This window comes from Arachis hypogaea, chromosome 18 (assembly GCF_003086295.3).
Source record: "Arachis hypogaea cultivar Tifrunner chromosome 18, arahy.Tifrunner.gnm2.J5K5, whole genome shotgun sequence".
Lineage (NCBI taxonomy): Eukaryota > Viridiplantae > Streptophyta > Magnoliopsida > Fabales > Fabaceae > Arachis > Arachis hypogaea.
In genome coordinates, this window is record NC_092053.1 from 22,234,363 (window position 1) to 22,246,582 (window position 12,220).

Below are 12,220 nucleotides of genomic sequence, written 5' to 3' on the forward strand. Positions count from 1 at the left end.
GCTCCATTCTGAAAGCATGTCAGAAGGGCATCTTCTAATCAATTGCTTGTATCTCTCCCAAGCTTCATAGAGGGACTCACCATCCTTCTGTCTAAAGGTTTGAACTTCCACTCTAAGCTTACTCAATTTTTGAGGTGGGAAGAACTTTGCCAAGAAGGCATTGACTAGCTTTTCCCAAGAGTTCAGGCTTTCCTTAGGTTGTGAATCCAACCATATTCTAGCTCTGTCTCTTACAGCAAAAGGAAAGAGCATAAGTCTGTAGACTTCAGGATCAACCCCATTGGTCTTGACAGTGTCACAGATTTGCAAGAATTCAGCTAAGAACTGATGAGGATCTTCCAATAGAAGTCCATGAAACTTGCAATTATGTTGCATTAGAGAAACTAATTGAGGCTTAAGCTCAAAGTTATTTGCTCCAATGGCAGGGATAGAGATGCTTCTCCCATAGAAATCAGGAGTAGGTGCAGTAAAGTCACCAAGCACCTTCCTTGTATTGTTGGCATTGTTGTTGTTTTCGGCTGCCATAGTTTCTTCTTCCTTGAAAAGCTCTGTTAGGCCATCTAAAGAGAGATGTTCTTTAGCTTCTCTTAGCTTTCTCTTCAAGGTTCTTTCATGTTCAGGATCAGCTTGAACAAGTATGCCTTTATCTTTGTTCCTGCTCATATGAAAGAGAAGATAACAAGAAAGTAGGGAATCCTCTATGTCACAGTATAGAGATTCCTTGAGGTGTCAGAGAAAAAGAAGAATAGAAGGAGGAGGTGGAGAAGAGGGAATTCAAACTTATCAAGAGGGACAGAGTTCGAATTGCACCTTGATGAGGAGTCTTAGTCCTTTAAATAGAAGGATGTGAGAAGAGGGAAAGAATTTTTGAAAATTAAAGTAAAAGATTTTGAAATAATTAAAAGAAATTTTGAAAATTTGATTGATGATTTTCGAAAACTAAGATTGGAAAAGAAATCAAGTGATTTTTTTTGAAAAAGATTTTGAAATCAGAAATTAAAAAGATATTATTGAAAATTAATTTTGAAAAAGGGTGTGATTGAAAAGATATGATTGAAAATCAATTTAGAAAAAAAAGTTTTTAAAATTAAAGTTGATTACTTGACTAACAAGAAATTAAAAGATATGATTCTAAAATTTAAAGTTTGATCCTTTCTTAATAGGCAAGTAACAACTTGAAAATTTTGAAGTAAATCTTTAATTATAGCAAGGATTTTTTGAAAATAATAATAAATAAAAAAATTGAAAAGAAATTGATTTTGAAAAGATATGAATGAAAAGATATGATTTGAAAAAGATTTGATTTTGAAAAAATATGAAAACTTGAAAAAAATGTGAATTAAAAACAAAATCTTCCCTCTAGTGTCATCCTGGCGTTTAACGCCCAAATCTCTACCTTTTTGGGCGTTAAACGCCCAGCCAGGTACCCTGGCTGGCGTTTAAACGCCAGTTTTCCTTCTTCACTGGGCGTTTTGAACGCCCAGCTTTTTCTATTTGATTCCTCTGCTGAATGTTCTGAATCTTCAATTCTCTGTATTATTGACTTGAAAAGACATAGTTTTTTAAAATATTTTTGAATTTTTTTTATGATGAGAATCAATAAAAATTGCAACTAAAATCAAATAAACAATGCATGCAAGACACCAAACTTAGAATTTTGCATACTAAGGACTATAATAATGTAAAAATGTATATGAGAAACAACAAAACACACTAAACAAGAGAATTTAAAGATCAGAGCAAGGAAATCATCAAGAACAAATTGAAGATCAATGAAGACACATGCATGAATTTTTCGAAAATTGCAAGAAAAATAGAAACATGCAATTGACACCAAACTTAAAATTAAGCAATAGACTCAAACAAGAAACATAAAATATTTTTGGTTTTATGATTTTATGAAATTTTTTTGTGATTTTCGAAAATTGAGTGGAAAAGAAAATAAAGGGATTCAAAATTTTTAATAAGAGTTCCAGGAATCATTGCAATGCTAGTCTAAGACTCCGGTCCAGGAATTAGACATGGCTTACTAGCCAGCCAAGCTTTCAAAGAAAGCTCCGGTCCAAAACACTAGACATGGCCAATGGCCAGCCAAGCTTTAGCAGATCATTGCTAACAACAGCAAAATTGATAGAAATCAACAAGCTCTTGTGATGATAAGTTGAAACCTCGGTCCAATAAGATTAGACATGGCTTCACAGCCAGCCAAACTTCAACAGATCATCATGAAACTCTAGAATTCATTCTTAAAAACTTTGAAGAACATAATAGAAATGTTTTTGTATTTTTGAAAATTTTTTTCGAAAATAAAAAGCAAAAAGCTTAAACATAAAATAAAATTACCTAATCTAAGCAACAAGATGAACCATCAGTTGTCCAAACTCGAACAATCCCCGGCAACGGCGCCAAAAACTTAGTGTACGAAATTGTGATCATCAACAATGGCGCCAAAGGACTTGGAGCTCTCAAACGCGAATCACACTTTGTCACAATTCCGCACAACTAACCAGCAAGTGCACTGGGTCGTCCAAGTAATAAACCTCACGTGAGTAAGGGTCGATCCCACGGAGATTGTCGGCTTGAAGCAAGCTATGGTCATCTTGTAAATCTCAGTTAGGCGGATTCAAATGGTTATGAAGTTTAAGGTGATGAAAATAAACATAAAATAAAGATAGAGATACTTATGTAATTCATTGGTGGATTTCAGATAAGCGTATGAAGATGCTTTGTTCCCCTTGAACCTCTGCTTTCCTATTGCCTTCTTCCAATCATTCATACTCCTTTCCATGGCAAGCTTTATGTTGGGCATCACCGTTGTCAATGGCTACATCCCGTCCTCTCAGTGAAAATGGTTCTGATGCTCTGTCACAGCATTGGCTAATCAGCTGTCAGTTCTCGATCATGTCGGGATAGGATCCATTGATCCTTTTGCATCTGTCACATACCCCACAATCGCGAGTTTGAAGCTCGTCACAGTCATCCCTTCCCAGATCCTACTCAGAATACCACAGACAAGGTTTAGACGTTCTGAATCTCAGGAATGGCCGCCAATAATTCTAGTCTATACCACGAAGGTTCCAATCTTAGATTAGAAACCCAAGAGATACGCATTTAAGCTTGTTTGCATGTAGAACGGAAGTGGTTGTCAGTCACGCGTTCATAGGTGAGAATGATGATGAGTGTCACGGATTATCACATTCATCAAGTTGAAGAACGAATGAATATCTTGGAGAAGAAATAGACTTGAGTTGAATAGAAAAATAATAGTAATTTGTATTAATTCATGAAGAACAGCAGAGCTCCACACCTTAATCTATGGTGTGTAGAAACTCCACCGTTGAAAATACATAAGAACAAATAGTGTAAGCATGGCCGAATGGCCAGCCTCAAAGGTCTAAGGACTAAACGTCCCAAGATGAAAAATACAATAGCAAAAGGTCCTATTTATAGAAAACTAGTAGCCTAGGGTTACCGAAATCAGTAATTAATGCAGAAATCTTCTTCCAGGCCCACTTGGTGTGTGCTTGGGCTGAGCATTGAAGCATTTTCATGTAGAGACTTTTCTTGGAGTTAAACGCCAGCTTTTGTGCCAGTTTTGGAGTTAAACGCCAGAATTCTTGAGCTGACTTGGAACGCCTGTTTGGGCCATCAAATCTCGGGAAAAGTATAGACTATTATATATTGCTGGAAAGCCCAGGATGTCTACTTTTCAACGCAATTAAGAGCGCGCCAATTGGGCTTCTGTAGCTCCAGAAAATCCATTTTGAGTGCAGGGACGTCAGAATCCAACAGCATCTGCAGTCCTTTTTCAGCCTCTGAATCAGATTTTTGCTCAGATCCCTCAATTTCAGCCAGAAAATACCTGAAATCACAGAAAAACACACAAACTCATAGTAAAGTCCAGAAATATGAGTTTTAAAATAAAAACTAATAAAAATATAATAAAAACTAATTAAAATATACTAAAAACATACTAAAAATAATGCCAAAAAGCGTATAAATTATCCGCTCATCGATACCCTAGTTCTCTTTACTATTCTTACTTCTTCATTTATTTCATTTGCTTATTTAATGGTGCGTCACATATGGGATTGTGTATGCAGTGATAAGAAGGCGAATCTGCCTTATGGTATTTTTCTCACATGTATCTTTGAACATTTTCATGTTGATTTAATCAATGAGTATGTAGAAAACAGGGTGTCTACCATCAAAGGAGGCAGAGTTTCTGGAATCGTGAAAGGAAATAAAGGAAAAAGCTCGATGCCCTCTATGTCTTCGGATAGTGATCTTGAAAGCCGTCCTCCTGAGCCATCTAAGCTTACTGAATCCATCAAGGACGTTCTAAATGAGCTTTCAAACATGTCCAATTTAATGGTGCGTTCATGCAAAGAAGCTCGCAAACAGGCCTACGAAAATGAGAAAGCTTGGACCAAATGTAATGAAAGGATCAACCTGCTGCTCAAGAGCTTTGAAAAGGATATGGCTCACTCCGACAATGATCTCTCTGACTCTGATGTGAATTTGTCTGATGCCTAATTGTTAGGCTCACTGCTGCCCAATTTTTTTTTTGAACAATCTCTATTTTACTGCTCCTTTGGCTTTAGTATTTTTTTGAACTGTTTGTTTATGGATGACTATACTCAACCACTTTGAACTCCTCTGTTTCTGTTAATCAAATATCTTGTATATCCATCTTGCTAATTTTATTTTGCAGGTTCCCCTCTTGATGACAAAAGTGGGAGGAAAGTAGAAAAACGGGGCTGATCTGATTAAGGGGCAGATAAATGTTTTACTCTGATCTACTGATTTTCTACCAACTTTGGTTGATTTGATCTGTTGGATAAACTTTATGTTGGATATTTCTGTTTGAATGTTTTGGCAGGAAATATTTTTTGATAACAGGAATTAATTGTTTTGAACATGTTGATTGAAAGTATGTTAAGTCTTGGTTGCAATGTACTCTAGAAAATACTCAGGCATACGTTATGAGCAGAAAATTATTTAGAAGATAACAAATCAAGTTTTGATTATCATTTTATATCTGCTCAAAAATCAAGTTGTTCAACATGCTATTAATGTTCCATATGTTGAATACATTGTAATTTTTTTTTTGGAACTATATTAAGCTTATTCTAAGCATGTTACAGGTAAAGCCTCCACTGATAAAAATAGCACATATCAAGGGGGAGCTATGTGACAAATGGAAAGGGGGAGGTTCCAAAAATCTTCAAGGGAGTACTCTTAATCCTTACCCTTCTCCAATTTAATTTTTAATAATATTTGTCATCAAGGGGGAGATTGTTGAGTTTGGAAAACTTGAGATATGATGATGATAAAACATTGTTAAAAATAATTAATTACAAAATTATTAAATTAAATTTTAATTCAAATTAGCTGATTAATAATTTTGTTAATGTGCAGATTTTTATTGGGCTGAAAATATCATGGTCCAATGTGTTAAGAAAATATTCAGCCTTTGGTACAAAAATATTTTAAGCAATGTGGCTGAATTATTTATTTGATGGACAACATGAATTGGGCCAAGAAATTATTCAGCAAAGTCCAAAACAAGGTTTCCAATTGCCCCAACATTTGGTTGGTCCGAATTGAAAGAAGGAAGAATGGAATGGAGCATGATAGAGTTCAGTTACCTACTCCCATAAATGAATGGAATTCAAATTCATTTAACTTGGTTTAATTACATTAGTAATAGGAGAGAGAAAATTCAAAATTGATTTGATGGCTTTTATTACTCCACACGTTACTATGCATAGGGGGATAGAAAATGAATTTTAATTTGTTTAACTCTATTCATTGCATCCAAAGCTTTCTCTCTCTTTTTTCTCCTCTCTTTCTTTTGTTTCGGTCACTTCACTGACAGGAAAAGAAGAAGATGCAAGCTATCAGAGAAAGAAGAACAGAAGCTATGAAGAAGCAAACGGCTAAGGTGATGATGGCCCTTGAAAAAAGAACATCTACAGTATGGCGTGGTTAAGATTTTTGCCACTAAAGGCAAGAATTGGAGAAGAAGACTCAAGATTTTCATGCCTAAAATTGGTAGCAATCCGTTTCGGTCAGAGAAGAAGATCTCTGAAGTGAAATTCGTCTCTACTTTTTGTTCATCCATTACAGAAGGTAGCTACTGTAGCTACGTGGAGGAAGAAGCAAAAATAGAGCAGATGGAGCTGTCAAGAATCAAGGGTTCATCAAGGGTCAGAAATCTTTCTTGGGTACAAAGTCAAGATGGAAGGCTCAGATTGATGAAGCTTGATGAGAAGGGATGAGAGAGAGAGGTAATTGCATGTTGATTTGTATTCGGTTTCCCTTTCTTTTCTCTCTATCCGAACCGGTTTTTGTATTGAAGAAGAAGAAGTTGGCTCGGTTAGACCGGGTTTCAATCTTGGAAGCTTCCCCTTCTATAATAAGGGTGAACGGCCAAGGCTTGAGACAAGGAGAGAAAGCACAGAGTTCTCATAGCTACCCAAGCTAACAGAAATCCTTCTCCTTCAATGTGTTTCATTTTGTATTTTCTTTAGTTTTGTCTGTCTGAGTCTCATGGTGAAAAAGGCAAACATTGTGAGGTTTGTAAGAAAAAGTCAGTGAGTGAAAAAGACAGAGTGAATCCTCTTGCAAGTTGGATTAGCACTTAGTAGTTGAAAGCTTGGTAAGTGACCAAGTTAAGTTCAGGATTGGGGATAGATTCTGGACTTATCCCGGATAGGAAGGATAGTTCCTAGGGAAGAATTGGAGTCTGTAATCTGTTTGATTATAGTGAAATTCCATCATTGTTGTGATGGAGACTTGACGTAGGCTACATTGCACTTAGCAGCTGAATCGGGATACTTCTTGGTGTGATTCTCTCTTTCTCTTCTACTCCATTTCAGTTTTTGTTGCTAAGGATACATAATTGAAAAGTATCTCCTGACTGGGTATGAGACAAAAAGAAAATGTCTCGTGTCCGGTTATGAGACAAAACGCAGAAAAATCTCCCGCCAAAATGGATGCACTATTTTCTCTTCTAAGTTTATTTTATAAAAATATCTTTATTATAATTATATTATAATTAACATTTAAGTAATAATGCATAATTATACTAATTTAGGAAAATATCTTTATTATAGTTATATAAAATCAATATTTAATGCATTATTAAACTACTTATCAATTATCAATCGAAAATATTTTTAATCATTTTAATAATAATAATAATAATAATAATAATAATAATAATAATAATAATAATAATAATAATAATAATAATAATAATAATAATAATAATAATAATAATAATAATAATAATAATAATATGATAATTATATGATAATAGGACCGGTTATTAATAATCAATTTATATTTCTCTAAATAAATTTATTTTAGAAAAATATCTTTATTATAATTATATTACAATTAATATTTAATGAATAATGCATAATTATACTAATTTAAGAAAATATCTTTATTATCTATCTAGTCTATCTATTCTATTATATAAAAGTTGAATTTTTTCATTTAATAATGGAACTAATGTGGCATGCTCTTGAGGTGTTTCCTGATTTATTTCATTTAATTCATTAAAGTAAATCAATTATAATTAATTAATTATATCAATTAATTAATTTAATTAGACATTCAAATATCATCATTTAATAAATAATAAATATGATAATGAAATATATAAATATAAATCTACTTAATATATTAAAATTGGGTTTTTCTCCAGTTAATGGAAGTGAGGTGTCGATTCCTTATGAATCCATTTTTCCGCCAAAATGAATGCACTATTTTCTCTTCTAAATTTATTTTATAAAAATATCTTTATTATAGTTATACTATAATTAGTTTTTAAGTAATAATGCATAATTATACTAATTTAGGAAAAATCTTTATTATAGTTATATAAAATTAATATTTAATGCATTATTAAACTACTTATCAATTATCAATCGAAAATATTTTTAATAATAATAATAATAATAATAATAATAATAATAATAATAATAATAATAATAATAATAATAATAATAATATGATAATTATATGATAATGGCACCGGTTATTAATAACCAATTTATATTTCTCTAAATAAATATATTTTAGAAAAATATCTTTATTATAATTATATTACAATATTACAATTAATATTTAATAAATAATGCATAATTATACTAATTTAAGAAAATATATTTATTATCTAACTATTCTATTTATTCTATTATATAAAAATCAAATTTTTGCACTTAATGATGGAACTGATGTAGCATGCTCTTGAGGTGTTTCCTTATTTATTTCATTTAATTTGTTAAAGCAAATTAATTATAATTAATTAATTATATCAATTAATTAATTTGATTAGACATTGAAATCTTACCATTTATTATAATTTATATGAGTTGATTAATTATAATTAATTATATCAATTAATTAATTTGGTTAATTATATTAATTATTTGATTTGATTGGAATAAATATCAAATTATTTAATAAATAATAAATATGATAACGAAATATATGAATTAATTTAATTATTTTATTTTTTTCAATACCATCTATTTATACAAGATCAAATATTTTTTACTCATTCGCTCTCTTTTCTCTCTCTCCCTCCCTCCCTCCCTCTCTTCCTCTCTTTCTCTCTCTCATGTTTAAGGTACAATTTTTATAATTTATTTATTTTTTGTTTTTTCATCTTTATTTATACATTTCATTTTTTTATTTTTTTTATTTTTGTTTATTTTAATTGCTTATTATTAGGTGTATACTTTTTTTTCTTTTAGCTTCTGATTAACAAAAAAACGTGTCATCTTTACGTTATTTTTAAATAATCTTACTATAATTTTGTTTTGTAATATTCTATTTTATCATGTGTGCTTCAATTCATATATATATATATATATATATATATATATATATATATATATATATATATATATATATATAAAATCTTTTTTTTTTGTGATTCACAATTAATATATACAAAAATGTGGTTTACATATATATATATATTGTGATTCACAATTAATATATATATTGTTCGTGTATGTGGTTTATATGTTAATGCTTTTATTGATTCTCTTTATTATTATTTTTTTGTGTGTCTCTTTGTTGCTCTTTATTTTAGTTATACTCATTGAGGATCTTTTTATTTGAAATATCGTGACAATTTAGAGTGTATATTGTGATCCATGTGATATTTGTTAATTTGGTGTATCTTTTTAGATGGTTTATGTTATAATGTGTTTAAGGAGTTGACTTAAAATTATAATATGATATACAAATTTATAATATGATTTATAATATGCTAAAATATTAGGATATTATCATATAGATATTTTTTTATTTGTCCATTAGATTCAACTATATAGGATTTTAAAAATTATGCAATTATGTAATTAGTTGTTTTTTCATATAATTATTATATTAATCATTTACATTAGTGAGACTATTTTCATTATTAATATTTATAAATATGCTATTATTTGTTTAAATTTAATTCTATTAAATTAATTATTCAAGGTGTCATCGCTATTTTTATTTTTTAAAAATTTTTTTAATATTATTTAACAATTCTAATAACATAATAACAATTAAAAAAGACAAAAACAAAAAAAAAATTTAATGTGAAAATAGGGTAAAAAGAATAAATTTATTTAATAATTTTTTCAGGATATATATGTTTTTTTATAGATAATTATTGTAAGGCATGATAAATTATTAAATTCTAAAAATAATTATTAAGGATAAATGATTATTATAATTAAAAATAATGTATAATAAATGTTATGAAATTAATTATAATAAATTAATAATTAATAAATAAAAAACTAAAAGGGATTTTTTTATTACTTTTTAATGGCTACACGTTTTTATAATTTCACTTTTCTTTATCTCTTCCTTTCATATTTATTACTTTTAATTTATTGAACTAAATTAATTACACTAATTATTTGTATTAACTAATTAAGTACTTTTTAATGAGTTATTATAATTGTGTCTTTAGACCAAAAGTTAAAAATATTATAAAAAATATTTTATAAAAATTATTAAAAAATAAATATTTTTAAAATGTGTCCATAAGACACAAATTAACTAAATTATTTTTTAATTTAATGTGTTTGATTCATTCAATTGTATTAATTATAACTAATCAATTATGTAATTTGATTTAATTAGGATAAATATTTCATCATTTAATATTTTATTTGATTCATTAAATTACATTAATCATAACTTTAAATATTTAATTTAATTATAGTAAATATCAAATTATTTTAAATTATTTTTTATTTATTATACCGAATTAATTATAACTAATTTATTATTTAATTTGATCGAGATAAATATTAAATTATTTAATAAATAATATATAAAGTAATGAGATAAATGAACTCAATTAATTCAATTTATTATCTTATTATTTTATATATCCCTTTTTTTCCTATCTATTCTGCACTTCAGGTAAAATATTTATAATTTTTTATTTTTTATCTTAATTTTGTTAATATTTTTTTATGACTTTGTTTTATATTAATTATTTTTTTATTTATTTGATTAATAATTCTTAAAGGTATTATTATTTTATTTAAAGATCATTTAAATTATTTGTAATATTTTTATAAAAGTTGATTAATAGGTTCTTCTTTAAAATATTTTTTTTTTGAAATTTTTTTAATAAGATTATATTTTGATTTTTTTCATTCATCCTTTGTATTAATTAATTATATTAATCTTCTATTGTAATATATTTTTTATCTACTCCACACATTATTTTTTCTATCTTCTTTTACTTTTTTTAATTACTATTTTTACTTTATTTTACTTTTACTTCTCATATATAGATTTATTATAATTCATTACAGGTTCTTTTTTAATTTAAGTGATTTTTTGGATTATATTTTACCATTGATATTTTTTATTTTGTTTAGTATATTTTTTTTAGTCTGTGTTTAATATAATAATCTGTAAATATTTATTCTATTATATAAAAATTAAATTTCTGCACTTAATGATAAAACTGACGTGGCATGTTTCTGATGGTGTTTTTCGATTTATTTCTTTTAACTCATTAAATTTAATTTATTATAATAAATTAATTATATCAATAAAATGATTTGGTTAATTATTTAAATATCATACAATTTATTATAATTTCTATCAATCAATTAATTGTAATTCAAATTGAATGATTATTTTGTTACGAAAATATTATTTCCTAATCTATTCATGGGCAATACATATATTAATTATAATCGCAAATTAAACTATTTTACATTAAATGACTTATATAATGGTCATGCATCTCATTTATTATCATAAATACTGAATTAAATAAGTCATTATTACTTTTGATTTAGAATTAAATGAGAATAAAACTAGAGATACTATTTTATTTGGCTTTAGGGTTTAATGGGTGTCACACTCAGATATAAATAGTGTCTTCCGAATTTTGGTCTCCAACACATCAAAGCCACATCCGTAACTCTTTTTCCATAAAAGGAATTGCGATTCAACTCTATCAGGGATACAGAAGGTTTTCAAAGAACAAGAGAATGGTATGAATTTGTACGAATTCTAAATGTTTGAACTTACGATGTTGTTTCAGTTGGTTGTCATGACGAGCGAGAATGACTCTAATCTATACGTGTTTAAGGAGTAGAATAGATTAAATATTATTTAAGTAATTTATTTCTAATATTGGTATTTGATTAAATTAGTTTTAGAGAAATTTAAATTGTTAACTCAATTTATATATTACGACTATTCTTTTTCAATATATTATTTTTATATTTTTTAATATAATTTTTTTTCTAATTTTTAAATTTATTTTCTTTCTTGGATATATGTATCACTTTTTTTTCTTATTTTATATTAGTAATGTAATTATTAAGAAAAATGTATTTAAAAAAAGAAATATTAAAACATCACTAATTAAAAAAAAAAAGGAAAGATACGTGAAAAAAAGGAAAACAAAAAATTAAAACATCACTATTAGAAAAAAAATAATAGAGCTGGGATTGAGGAATACATATGGATATAAAAAATAAAAAATTATTGCACGATTATTGAATAAAAAATAATCATATATATAAAACGAAATAATTATAACAAAAAATAATTTAAATATGTAATTTATATATTTTTTATTTATGTATATGTATATATATTATGAAAAACTATCATAATATATATATATAGAGAGAGAGAGAATTATTTAACAAAATTA

At 27.7% G+C, this 12,220-nt stretch overlaps 1 non-coding gene across 1 annotated transcript; it reads left to right on the forward strand.

Moving 5' to 3' along the window:
* The first annotated feature begins 12 nt into the window (after window positions 1-12).
* On the forward strand, window positions 13-120 carry LOC112774628 (small nucleolar RNA R71). The gene has a single exon (XR_003189105.1). It is a non-coding gene; the product is annotated as a small nucleolar RNA R71 (small nucleolar RNA).
* The last annotated feature ends 12,100 nt before the right edge of the window (window positions 121-12,220 follow it).